Below are 14,707 nucleotides of genomic sequence, written 5' to 3' on the forward strand. Positions count from 1 at the left end.
ATCCTTCATTTATCTCCCACCTGCTAATCAAAGATAGACAAAAGGTCTAATCTCTTCCCACAGATCCTGTAGGTTATGTTGTCTCTCAGCATGATATTTCTTTAAATTATAGAGATGTGTGATAGGAGAGTAGGCTATGAAAGGAAAAATCTTAACTCAAGTGTTAACTGGAAACCAGGAAGTTGCTTTTGCAACAACTTCATGTTGTTGGTTGTCTTTTTGAAAGAAAACTTATCATAACAGTTACAAATAAAAGGAAACTAAAATATTTTCTAACTATAAATGATTCTCAATCTTTGTAATTTTTTAAGAGGAAGATTGTTCTTCCTTTTTTTTTTTTCAGACAGATACAATGTTTTATGTCATTACCTTTTTAAAAATTTAATTAATTATTATTATTATTATTATTTTTAACTCGGGAAGTACTAAGATATTAATGCAGAATCAATAAATTAGGCTGGACATCAAAACAACAGTGAGGTCTCTGGACTGCCTGTGTGGTAATTTGAGCTTAACAGATAAAGACATAAAAGATATTTAAGGCTTAGATAATTTCAGTTTCAATTTGATACCTAAGTACCTTTTTTTTTTTTTTTTTTTTTTTTTTTTTCCTTAATCTTACAGATATACTTCCATTAGAGTAGAAAAACATTATCTGCCCTTTAGGAATACTTTGACTTAAATACAGTAAAGACAAAATGATGCTTAAGAATTCATTTTTAACACAAACATATGCAAAAATTTTATGGTAGTCCATGACTCTGTTTAAAGAGTGTAAATGTATGCATCTTTGAATCCTTGGGTTCAGTACCTGAAAAGTATGGCAAAAAGTTGTGCTTGAGAAATGTTGGAAGGGTGCCTTGGAGTGGATATTTTTTATATGCAAAAATTATTAGCAAGAACTGAAAATCATGAATTTTTCTTCAGCCTATAATCATTATATTATTTCAGTGACATTTCTATTCTAACATTAGGGAGGAGAAAGCCTGGTTTGTTTTCTTCTCTATCCCCGTAATTTAGGTAGGATGAAAAAAATTTCTCTGGCAATGCAAAAGACAAGCTGTCAGTGAAAGATACAGACAACTTTATCTTTTTATTAAGATTCTGTTCATGCCTAGAATCATGATATGCTACTATAATTAAAAGAGGACTACAATGAAGGATTTATAAAAGAAATGCCATCTGTCAGTGTTTTTATTTGAAAAGGCCTTGTATTAATGTAGCAGGAGCGTCCAGAACAACTTGAAGGAAGACAAGTATGGCAGTAGTGCAATAGCACCATCCAAGCGGTAACAAAGATCTACAGATTCTGTGTATTATTTTCTTGAGATTCAGATAGAGCACCTCACTTCTGTGGGATAGTGTCACTGAGAAAGCAAAAGAATGTTATTTAGTCTGTTTTGAACACTTTGCTTCTCATGCATGGCCACTGAACAGAGAAGGCAGTCTTATGTGTCTTTGGATTCAGTCTTTGGAAAATGAAAGTGGCTGACAGGTAAATTCATTGTGTGCCAGGGTCATGGTATCAGATGTGCTCAGAGACACAAATTCAGGCTTTTCTAGCAGTTCATGATTTTTGTAGCGTATATAACTGGTTTTAATAAACTCAGAGAATTCTGCACCAGGGTCATTCTAAAAGGATGGGTTTCTATGGGATTCTGTGAGAGAGTATTTTCAGTTTTCAGATGAAAGTGACACCTAAAACTTGTGGCAGAGGCAGAACACAACCTAAAACCAGACAGTCATTCTCTGGGAAGTCCAAAATAAGCATAGGAAAAGAACATCTACAAAAATTCAAATTTACACATTCATGTGACTCTGCTCATAGTAGATGAGGTATAAACTCTTGATAATGTAGAGCAGTTAAAATGGGAAGATATGAATCACATCCATTCATGTTTACTTAAGTTTCTCAGAATTTTTTCACTTCTTTTCTCTAACATATACATAAATATATATATACATGTACAGAAATAATTTTTGACTGATTTAACTTTTGTTATTGTCGTGCTTATTGTGGTTTTATTGCAGGAATAAGTAACTCCACAAAGATCTGCAGATTTCTATCAGAAAGTAAGACAAAATTGGTGAAACATGTTTCACTTGAAGTATGACAGCCAGGAACCCAGTTTTGTATTTGTAATAATCTACAAATACCCCTTGTCAGAAATAAAAACATTCAAATAAGTTTGGTATCTCAATATGTCTTTAGACCTTGATTATACAAAGAAAATTGACTTCTGTTTTTTCCTGTTGAATGAAACATATTTAATTAGGATTGCTCATTGAACACAGAAAATTACAGGGTGACTTACTAACATTCAAACATTAAATAGATATGTGCAGAAAGATTTTTTAAAAAGGGAAAATGGAAGCTCTTCTTTCTCTGTTAATACTGACATAATAACTGAGATTGAACTACAGAAAAAAACTTGAAATGCAAAGCACTAGGAAAAGTTACACTAGAAAAAGCCACAAACTCTATCACAGAAGCTTCTGTGAAATTCAACACAAGCATCTGTTACAGATGACGAAATTGAACTTGATCCTGTCATCAGGAGAAGGCACAGATTAACATAGAAACCCAGTCCACAAAAGCTTCCTATAATCATTACACCAAATTCTCCAACAAATTTCTTGTTCTTTATTGACCTGTGACAGCTGGCCTAACAGCAGTATGATCTATCTTGTAGCTTGACCCTTGGGTAACAGAATATGAATACTTTCACTGAAAAATGATGTCCTTGCTAAGGCTTCTGGATCCCTTCTCAAAGCAGCTTCTATACAGTGGATTACCAAATTGCCTTAGTGTTTCTTAGTTTGGAGAATTATTTTTGGAAATGCTTATTCTTCCATAATACAAGTGAAACAATACAGAGCTCAGAACTCTTCAGCTCTGAGGTAGTCCTGCAAAAAAGCAGGTTCTATCAGCTTCTTGATGAAACTAACATTTCTGTCAATTAAGTAGCTAGATACACGTTGGTTATAGGCTGTCCATCTGTCCTCATGTTCACGAAAACATATTGAACATGCTGAGGTTATAACGCAGGAGAAGCTCTGAGCATGAAGACACGATGTGAGCTTTCTAGTTCAAAATGATGATAAGCCAGGAACTGTGCTGTGTAATACATTCCCTGGAACAAATACAATTCCACGAGGACTCTTGCTTTATGACTTCATGCAACTGAGATTGCTTCAGATACTGGCTCAGCAATAGGAGAGGCTGTAGGGAGACTGAACATGTGCAGGTTGTACATTTTAGCCTGCCAAAAGTTACAGATGTGATGGCTCCTACTTTCATGTTCACATTTTAATTGAAATTTCTAGTCTGTTCAGTTCTCGTGAGCTGAAAGCAACACTTGCATAAGGTCAAATATTTAAAAGTTGGCAAGGAAAAGACTTTAATTTTCAAACTTTTCAAGAGCACTCCTCATTCTATGTCTGCTTTTGGTTTGCATTTACTTCTCCTTCACCTATTCTGGTGGTATTTCTTAATTTATCTTTTATTTACAATATTTACTTCCAGTTTGATATTACCTTTAGGACAGACATTTTTCCTAAGACTAAGAGAAGAAGCAAAGGCTTTGATGTATGGAACACATAAGAAAATAAGCACTAACACTTTAGATATTCAGGAATCCAAAGAGACCATAGAAATACTTTTTGAAATACAGATTTTGGCTCTGAAAAAATAAGGCTTTAACCTAAAAGCCTTTACTAACACAAGAAAGCAATTTTGAAATCAACTATGGATTACCGTCTGAGCCTGTGGTGAGGACAAGGCTGTGGAAATTGCCAGTATTGTTCTCTATGCTGAACTGAATCAGAATTCTTGTAAAATATTATGTGCCTTGATTTCCCTGCTGTTAAAAACAAATAATTTTAACTGTTGCCAGGTTTATTCTGGCTTGCTTAGAAAACTTGCTTTGGAAAGTTTCTAGTCCCTCATTAATAACATAAGGAAAGCTGCAATGAGGTGCTGATCCCAAGCCTGACCTTGAGATACTGCAAACACACTATTTTGTATTACATCAAATCAGTAAGTTAGTAATATTTTCCACGTTCCAGAGATGCCTCAAAAATAATAATACTATACCTTACTTTCAATATGAGTAGATTAACTCAGAGAAGCAAACAGAAAATAAATAAGTAAATAAATAAATAAAAGAACCACAATAAGTGAACTCTTCTCAGAGTTGCCAGAAGTTCCAAACAATTCAGTATTCCCCAGTTCAATTTTTATTCTGTATTTGTAGATGGATGGCTGAACCAGTGTTGTAGCTTTTAGAAAAAATCCACAAGAAATAAATTCACCTGCCTAGGAATAAGAAACAAATGTATTTTCTCATGCAATGGACAATGAATCTGTCTGTGTAGAAGCAATAGGAGTGAAGAGAGCTATGAACTGTGATCAAGCTGTTTATATACAGTGTTTCATGGCTGTTCATTATGTTATCATCACGTCCTGAGTGGTTCCTTCTATTTTTATTTAACTATTCTTATCTACCTGTTAAACTCTTGAGAAAGTAAATAATCTCTGGACAATATCTATCTTCACGTCATTACTAGTATTAGAGTAAGCCACTATTTCTCTCTTTGAAGATACATTCGGAAGTGTCAACGTAAAATAATGCAAGGCTTTTCTTTAGAAATCTGTAGAGGTTTAAGATGAAGTTTTCCTTTTATGCTACACATCGTAATTAAGAAGTCATACTTTTCTACTCAGATATGGCTACTTCTCACAGACTCGTATCCCTGAATTTTCAGCATGGAAAGCTCAGTGCAAAAATCTGTTTTAACCTCTAGATGGTAGCAAGTCTGCATTCTTCAGTAAAGCAGACAATGTTCAGTTTGACTTTATGCCAAAAATAATCAGTACTAATGGGGTGGCAAGTGATTATCAATACACAGTACAGCCTTGAGATGAATTTTCCTACCTTTAGTATTTAACCTCTGCATGAAAGTTTTTTATGTTCAAAATCTGCCATCAGCCTCTAATTCAAACTTCTATTTCAAACATTTTCTCTCTCTCTCTCTTTTTTTTTTTTTTTTTTTTTTTCATTTTCCAATGAAAAGAAAAAAGAAAGGAGGGAGAGGAGACAGATGATGCACTGAACACTAAAAGGATTTCTGAAAGTATTGTAATGTATATAGGAATTAGAGTGTTCAAAATATTGCCCATTGCTATCTGTCTTGTTAGCTGCCTCCTTCATAATCAGTGTTCAGAAATACAGTGGAAGAAATAAAATGATTTAAAAAAAACACCAAAAAAGAACTGCATTTTATTGTGAAAATTAAAATTCCTGTATCACCTATTAAGCAAATAATGTTTCACTGATAAATGCAAATATCCATAAATTTTATTAAGCCAATCGCACAATTCATTAGGATGTTTCATATGTCTCAGCATTGGCTCTTCCTGATTTAAAGGACATCGGTGTTTCTTGGTGTCCTTGTTTCTTCCACCTGGGATAGTTAATTTTATTCCCAGTAGCACCACGGTACAGTGTCACATTTTAGATCTAGGATGAAAATAAAGTTGATTACACACTGATGTTTTACTGTTGCTGAGTTGTGCTTATACTAAGCCAAGGATTTTCATTCAGCTCAGAGCTTACACTTTAGAGCTGATTCAGATTTCTAATTCCTGCAGTGCATTCCAGAAAAATGCAAACTATCCTCAGACAAAATGTTCAAGGGAGGATGAACCAGATAAACATTCATATTCGTGCATCTCACCACTCTTCAGGGACATAGCTAAAGTATACCTAGAAGTGGCTTTCTTAATTTTTCTTTCTTAATTCAACATCTGTCAGATTTTAGAATTGGCTTGTGGAGACAAAGCGTGATGTTCTATGTAAGAGGGAAGGCTGAGGAAAAAAAAAGTACAAATACTTTGGCTTGAAAGGCCAAAGCAGAACTCTAAGTGATTCTGTGAGTATCTCTTGTGCGAAGTTCTTGGCTGTTCCTTAAATCATATATGATACCATATCTGACCTCACAGAAAGTACGTCTTCAGTGCCTCAAAAATATGCACTTTTATAAATATATTCAGTTATTTAGACTTATTTCCTTCAGAACATTCAGTCTTTGAGATCACATTTAAAAAAAAAAAAATATGGCAGAAAGTATTGCAAGAGTTTGTATGTGTCTGATTATTACAGTAATAACCAGGGCTTTGGATCTAATGAAGGATTTATGAAAACTGTTAAAGCTCCTCACAGTTTTTGTTTGTTTGTTTGTTTGTTTGTTTGTTTTTTGTATGTCTGGATAGAGCATAACAAGAATCGTTTGTCTGTGACTGCAGTAACTGTTATTTAGTCAGCATAGAACTGGATATCTCATAAAGAATAATTGTAACTGAAAGTATTTTAATACTGTGAAACAATAAATCCATCCTGTTCCTTCTAAAACTTTAATTATTTGGTTCAGATCTTTGTTTGTTAAAGACATTTTACTCTGTCCTGAAGATCAGAAACAAAACAAAACAGTATAGAAAGGTTAAGCAACACATTCCAAGCTCTCGGAGATAACCTTATATAATTTCATTGGTATTTACTGCACTGTGAAAATTTAGGATTTTATCTCCATTCAAAAAGCAAATATATATATATATTTGGAATCTGTCACTCTCCCAGGAAAAAAATGCCTCTGCCTGTCAGCAAGAATTTCTTTTTGGCTTTGGCCTTATCTTGCTCAGGAAGAAATAACCCAGCCACGGTTCTCACTCTCCTTGTTCTCCTGCTAGCTTTCACTCCACTCTCTGGTCTCCGGTCTGACATCAGTGATGTTCCTGCTGCTCCTAAATGTAGCCAGTTTGGAAAATATTTATTGAATTAGCCTTTTGAGCAAAGTATCAAATTGTTTTCTTTACTATCACTGTGATCCGTAAAAACAAGATGTTGCAGTTAAATACCTTGATACCACAAATATACCACAACATAATTAAGAAGTAAAATTATCTTCCAGTTTTTAAAGTTTTATGCCATCCACAGGACAGAAACTTTACAGTAATATTTGGAGGAGCACATCTGTGGAGGGACCTTGATCTCTTGATTCAGTTGATCTCTTGGAAAAAATCATCACAGGTCTCATAAAAAGTCAGAGTCCTCAGGACAAGTAATGTGCTTGCTAAGCCTACTCAGACACTGAAACATGATCTGAACTGAACATGTGGAACTCACAGGTTAGCTGGGGATTACAGGAGTCTGCTTATTTATTCAAGTGCCCATCATTACCCTTCTCTCCTTCATGACAGATGTCTGGGTGCTATCCTTCACTTGAGCTTCTGACTGATTAGGTTTCTCTTGGGTTTTGTGGCTCTAAAGGGAGATGATGATAATCATCATAATAATAAATTTAACTCTCATCATCATCTGACTGTGCTTAATATATATGCTATATTTGTCAGTACCACTTCATTTCTATCCCTGTTAGCTATTAGAGTCATAAAATCACAGAATCATTTATGCCAAAAAAAAAAACCAAAACAGACCATCAAGTCCAACCATCCACCTAAGAATACAAGCTCTAGAGTTTTAGTGAGTTGACATCTCACTTTATTGAAGGTTTCCTTGTTTTACAAGACACAATTTACTAAACCTGAAAATGAGTAACAGCATACCAGTACTCAGAGAAAAGACCAGCAACCTCTGCTGATGAAAATTTGAAGAAAAATGAAGATGTTCATGTGGATAATCCATTCTTCATTTTGGACATAAAACTCCAGCTGCATGGCTTAGTAGCACATCAGGAAGACATGCCTTTTCCAGACAATTTAACCTCAATAAAACACTACTTATATCTTATTGCAATAAGTGTATATTCGGTGACTGATAGTGTTCAGCACTGTACAGATAGACAACACATGTCTGGGAGAGCTCCACATAGGAAAGGTATCAACAGGGAACTGAAAATATGTTAGACTCACAGATGTGATTGTGCCTGGATGATCAGGGTGAAGATCCACCACACTCTGACAGTGTGATTTACACTGCCCCTCCACTTCCTCCTTCAGCCTTGCTGTTAAACACAAAACCTTGCTAAGGCAGATAACGAACACACTGCTGGTTACAACTCAGGCCTGGCTCACATAGACACCACAAATCTTTCTCAAGCTGAGTGCTGAAAGAGCTAATGGTAGACACCTGGTTCGACAACTGAGAGTCGATCAAGCATGCACTAAAAAGTGTGACTTTGAGTCAATCATCTTATCCCATAAACAGTGAACAGCCCAAAAGCTCCCTTAAGCTGCGTGGCAGTTGGCTCTATGACAGGATCCTGCACTTTCTGGCCTAATTAACTGCACAGAATCCTAGAATGGGTTTGGTTAGAAGGGACCTCAAGGAACATGAAGCTCCAACAGCTCCCCCCCCCCCACACCGGCTGCAGGCAGGGCTGCCAACCATTTTATTCTAGACCAGGCTGCACAGGGCCCCATCCAACCTGGCCCTGAACACCTCCAGGATGGGGCATCCACAGCCTCTCTGGGCAGCCTCTGCCAGCACCTCAGCTCTCTCATAGCAAAGAAATTCCTCCTGATATCCAACCTAAATCTTCCCTCCTTCAACTTAATACCATTTTACCTTGTCCTGCTGTTATCCACCCTTATAAAGAGTTTACTCCCCTCCTGTTTATAGGCTTCCTTTACATACTGGAAGGCTGCAATGAGGTCATCCTGCAGCCTTCTCCAGGCTGAACAAGCCCAGCTCCCTCAGCCTGTCAGCTATACTTGTCTCTACTTAAGAAATGAAACATAAACCAATAGAGGATAAAATAAGAAGTGGAAAACTCTTACTTAACTTGAAGGATTCCAATTTGTAGATGAAGGATTATACTGGTCAAATAGGTTAGTTAGACAGATTTCTCTGAACTGGTAAGACTGAGAATACTTATGTGGCTTAGCTGCAGCTGCCTCTGCAGCATAGGAGATTGTCTCATCTCTCAAAACTCTGCAGTCAAGGCACCATAAGAAGCAGAAAACCATATTAGGTCATTAAAATGGATAAGTCAAACAACCACAGAAATGCTCATGTGTTTTTTGATGGCAGGACACCACCCTTGATATCCCTGAGATATATATTTACATTTTACAACAGCTGCTACCTATCTTTTTGATGATAGGATATAAATGTGCCAGCTTTAATTTTTTTTATTTTTATTTTTTATACTGAGCTGACCTACCTCTCAAGGACTACCATGAACCATGCTTTTACACTGCTTTCACTCTAATTATGCTTGGGTATTTGTAACTAAAACCATCTGAGATATTTCCAAGATGCCTCTACTCTGGAAATACAGTGATTAAAATAGTCATTATGTAGGACGAATCATTGCAATGACTTAGAATTCTAGCAAACAAATTTTCTCCCCCTTTTTTACATGTTATAGGCCCACTGAAAAATTACTGAGTTAATAATCAAAGAAAGACACACCTATGTTCTGTCCTTGATGTTAATCTGAGGAATACATTTAACAAGGTTTGTTTCAAAGTTTGCTAGGAATCAGCAGGATGCAATGAACTGAGTTTGGCACCTGAACATGCAGATACATACCCAGTAGAATTTCTTCTTTAACTCCCACGGCTTCTTCTGAATTAATTATCTGATAAATAAAGAAAATTTGAGTACCTGCTCACCCTTAAGGCCCTCCTAAGGCTGCCATTCCAGACATAAATTGTGATGACAGAAAGTCTACACTTCTCATGTATCATGGAAAAAACAAGTTCTGGACTTGAGAAGCATAATGTTTTGCTGCCAATTATATACCTAGCCTGAGTTACTGACAGTTTCCTTTTCCATTCACACTTAGACAGCATCTCTGGTCACAGAAAAAGATATGAACATCTGGAGAAAGAAATGGAAAAATATATTTTGGAGGGGGAAAATAGTGAAGTTCTGAGCCAGCTCTCAGATGCCTGCTATATTGAGAAGATTGTGACAGAACCTCCTAAGTCTGAATCATGATGAATTTCTGAGCAAGAGAATTTCTGAATACCCACACAAAACAGCAAACAAATGAAAGCCGGAATCATAAATGTGAGAGTGTTTACTCTCTGCCTCCACTGAAATGACTTCCTGAACTAGTGATGATAATTCTTTAGTCTAATATGCCAGAGAGCCATAGCACTGCTAGAAGGAGACATAATAGAGAAAAAAAGAGGAAGCAGAAACCACACAAATTCAGAGCTATAAAATATAGTAGAAGAAAAAACACAGGAAGGCAAAAGAAGAATAAGACACATCATTAATTAGTAATGTACTATGAGATTAAAACATCAGCGGATTTTAGAAGGTGGTAGGTCCATGAAGTTTGGTTTCTTTGCCTACTATGCATATTTTGAGGAAAGAAAGAACTCACCTATATTTCTGTGGGAGCATGGTGTGTTTCTTGGGGGTGGGAGATTTCCTTCCTTCAAAAGATTTTGCTCCTTCCATCTTGAATCTAATGAGAACCAAATGGATCCTGGATGTTATTATTTTATAAGGCCTGGTGAACAGATATTAGAACTTTCACCTGCTGTAATCTTTGCTAACACACAGCTTGCTATGAGGAGAAAGAGTGCGGCATATTGCAGCCTTCTGGAATTAAATCTTTCAATTTATACATAATAAATCACTTATAGCTGAAAACCACATTTAGGTAACACTTCATTGAGGCTTTTAAGAAACATTTTCTCTTGGTCAACCACATGTATAAATAGAGTTAAATAAAAATGATTTGTCTTGTTGATAATGAGGCTAAAAGCACCAGTAGTGGGATAATAATACTTGCTCTCAGAAAAAAACTGTTAAAGCCTATTAAAGTTTTCTAAAATAGTTCCCATTGTTCAAATGAAAGAATTGTCTTTTGTTTGTTAGAAGATAGGAAGGAAATATTAAAGGAGAAAGCCTTTTCTCTCTCTCTCTCTCTCTTTTTTTTTTTTAGGAAAAAATTATTATCTAATAGATTTGAAGGAATGTTGAAAAATTCTTTCAGGAAAGTGTTGTTATGGTGAAATGTGCTAATGTTTTATTCACTGTGGGTTATTAATGTAGGAATTCTAGGATGAAACCCACCATTATAGGTATACTGTGGGAAAAAAGATTCTCATTTATTTTTCTTCCCCTAGATTATTTTGTTCTTGTTTCTTCTTCCAGAATAAATAAAGGACTTGTGTTAATAGACAGACTCACTGGCAAATTAACTCTCCAGTAGCCCACACTGCAAACAAGTTGCATGATAGTATTTTGGTTGCTTTTATTTACAAATATCCCATGGTTTATCCATGTGAAAATGTCTCTGTAGATAGTGAACTGCAGCCCATGTCTCAGAGATGCTATTAAGTGAATACACTGAGGAAAAAGGTCAATTTCTTCTTTCAAATCAGCTTATGCGGACTTCTGTTTTTCACAGTGAAAAGACAACACTGCAGAGTGATGTAGCATCACAAAAAATATTTCAGAAAGGACATAACTCTAGGGCAAAGTAAGAGACACTGTAGAATCACAGCAGGGTCGAAAAGCCAAAGTATTGCTCAGGCATTTCTGAGAAAGTATATCTCTCACAGAACTTGTTTCAGAAATTTTAGAAATAATCATAATTGTTTTTCCATGTCAGGACCAATGACATGTATAGCTCAGTGAGGACTTCTTTTAGGAAATGAGACTGAAAAGCAATGAGCTGTAGTTAAGACACAAGACAGTGTCCATTAGAAGGAAGTCAGGCAGTTTCCTGGTAGTTTCAAGGTATGTAAGAGATCAAAACAAAAATCTCATCCAGCTGCCTTCCTTCTAACAACTTTCAAGCTGCTTCATCATGCACTAAATCTAACATTAATTACATATAAGTTCATGCAAGAATGCTAATTAAAACAGTGTACCTATCACATACTCTTATGCCTTCCAGGCAACAAGAACATAGCTAGGAACAGACAGCTGTATGGGAGGATAAGAGGTAATTGACCCAGCAGTTGTTAGGCTAATTTATAAAGGGAAATCTCTTGCCCAACTGTTGTTTCATCTGCTCCCTCATAAAAAATGACTGTAGCAGAAGCATTCTTTTTATATAAGCTATTTGTATATTGTCATGAAGACTAATTACTTAAATGAGGAGTTCTACAACCACAGGAAATAAGGGAAGCTTGCGCTCCATATATTTCTGCTTCATGCTTTACTGACTTTTGAAACTTCTGAAAGTTTCCTTGTGTCTGGGATCTGCTTAAAACTTCTTCCTGTGGGGAGAGACATGAATATGAACATCCTCTTTTCTCCAGTAGACATAACATGTAGATTTGTTCTCTTGCTGAAGCTGCTTGTCCATTTTCACAGTAGAGACAGGAACTTACTTATTTTTGATACTTCTACTCCCTTGCTGAATTCTTTAATAAAGTATCAGTTTCATTAGGGAGAGAATGGAAGAACAAAATTAGGAATGCACACAGATGGGCTCACTAATGGCAGAAGTTTCATGAGGCTTGCTGCTTTAGTAAGTCAAGGCAAAACCCTCATGCATGGATGTCAAGGATAGCAATTTTATTTACATACATGAAAATGCTGATTTCATTCCAAGGGTTCCGGAAAAAATCTGTAATAAGGAAACCCACAAAGTGCTGTATGAACCCATGAAAACTTAATTAGATTCTGTGTACAAAAGGAAACATGAATGCCTGAATATACTTGTTGGATAGTTTTTAACATTCATTATTCCCCTATATAGAACGAGATTATGACAGATTCCTCAAAGGTTCCCTCCAAACAGCATGAGATGAAACCTTTATTTTCTGATTACCATTTCTGGACCTGTTGAAGTGAATGTAAGCCACAGCATTTGGAATCAAACATGAATCTGAACTACCTAAAGGTGCTTATGCTTGAGGTTTTGGGTTTGATTTGTTATCAAGATAAAATGGCCACCTATGTGCATTTATCTAGATCCTAGCCTACATTTTTGCTTAAAAGTAGGCAGAGTTTTGGCTTAAAGTTACCAAGAAAAAAAGCCAAAAAACAATGAAATCAAAGTTAATGCTTTCAAATACTTGTCATTTAGCTTAAGGCAAAAATTCATAGGAATTTCTGGAATGCAGACAAGGAGCGTTTAACAAAATTAATAGAAGATTTGAGTCTAACCCTTTAGATGAATGTCTCAGTCAATGCTTGGTAAAAGAATGATCTTTTTTTTTTTTTTTTTCCCCATTAATTAAACAAACAAAGAAACAGAAACAACAACAACAACAAAAAACCACTACACTTTAAAATAGTCTTTGGGCTGCCTCCTGAAGTACTTTAACATCTACTCCACTACACCGACATTCACTGACTCTCTGCATCTTAGAAAAGTGAGAATACATTTTAATGAAAAAGATTTTGAAAAATACTTCAGGCTTATGTATGCAAATTCTTACAACTGTTAATACCATGGTTTTTTGGACATTTCATACGGTCTAGAATATTTGTTGTCAGTTTGGTTTGGCAATCAAATAATTGCTGAGGAATGTATTTTAAATTCATTAGCATTGTATTGTTTAGAGATTTCAAAAATAATGTGCTTAAAGGCAAAACTTTTCAATGATACAAATGTACACAACATTTATCTACATTATCTTTTATTCTCCTCAAGGTAGTTTATATACTGTGGTAAAGCATGAAGGGAAGAATAAATTGGTTAAACCACTCTAAGTACATAGTAACATTATCTGCAGCTGTTCATACTTCAGATGCTAGGAACACTTCTTCCTAATTAGGGAGCTACTTCCGATGACTGAGTAATTTATCCACATTAAAAACTGAGTATGTTTTATATGATCTTATAGGCTTAGAGAGGAAAAAGATACATAGAATTAGTTACTAAACTTTTAACTTAGATGGCACCCATAATTTTACTGAAAGCTCATAATGTTTAGTGGTGTTTCTCTATTTTTCTTCAAAGTACTGGACATCAGGTTTAAACAAAATTGTATCTTTCATCTCCCTGAAATAATAATTAAAAAAAAAACAAATGAGTTTGTTCTATAACTGATTTGTTTAAAAGTAAAGGTTGGTAGTCACTGCAGCCTACCAAGCGCTAGAATATTTATCATCTGTATGTTATGCTGACTTTTTTTTTGGATGCAAAGAGCTGAAAAGTAAGCTATTATTTTGTGCTCCTAAGTACATGGTTACCATTAAATGTTTAAAAGGAAAAATAGTGTAGAACAGTGTATGACTGACTGATCTGCTGATGGACTAAATCCATTTAAATCATACGTCAGGAAGCTCCTAAATTCATATGATAAAAATCAAGTTTTCTGTCCTCTGCATGACAACCAACCACAAGGGATGCTAAGGAACAACAAGATTCCTGGAAGCAAAGGGAGGAAAAGAATTTATCCATCCTGAACTGATTTTCAATATTATTAGTATGAAAAAAAGTACAATGCTTTCTTAGCTTTTGAATATAGAAAAATGACAAATGCTGGGCTAACTATTTACTTTTCTTATTCCTGATTTTCAAAATGGCTTCAGTACATGAAAAAAATCTTAAGGTTTCTTTGATCTTATTAGGTAAGATAAGTCTAGCATATGGTCCAGATAAGGGGAGATCAGGCTGACTAAAGCCATCTAGTTTCCTCTCATTTTTGATTGCATTAATTGTTATTCAGAGTGTAAAGGGGAGTCTGTATCTGCATTCTAAAGAAGGAAAACCACAAATAAATCTTGGCATAGCAACATCAGCCTATAAAGCAAGATTA

The 14,707-nt window shown here is 35.4% G+C and overlaps 1 long non-coding RNA gene across 1 annotated transcript in view; it reads right to left on the reverse strand.

The window, feature by feature from the left end:
• LOC146762258 (uncharacterized) overlaps positions 1-8,914 on the reverse strand; it is a 38,707-nt gene extending 29,793 nt beyond the window's left edge. The window contains exon 1 of the long non-coding RNA XR_014947815.1: positions 8,798-8,914. This is a non-coding gene — a long non-coding RNA (uncharacterized LOC146762258). The remainder of the gene's footprint in view (positions 1-8,797) is intronic.
• Positions 8,915-14,707: the final 5,793 nt, after the last annotated feature.

This window comes from Coturnix japonica, chromosome 1 (genome assembly GCF_054131305.1).
Source record: "Coturnix japonica strain WE chromosome 1, WE-NBRP24, whole genome shotgun sequence".
NCBI lineage: Eukaryota > Metazoa > Chordata > Aves > Galliformes > Phasianidae > Coturnix > Coturnix japonica.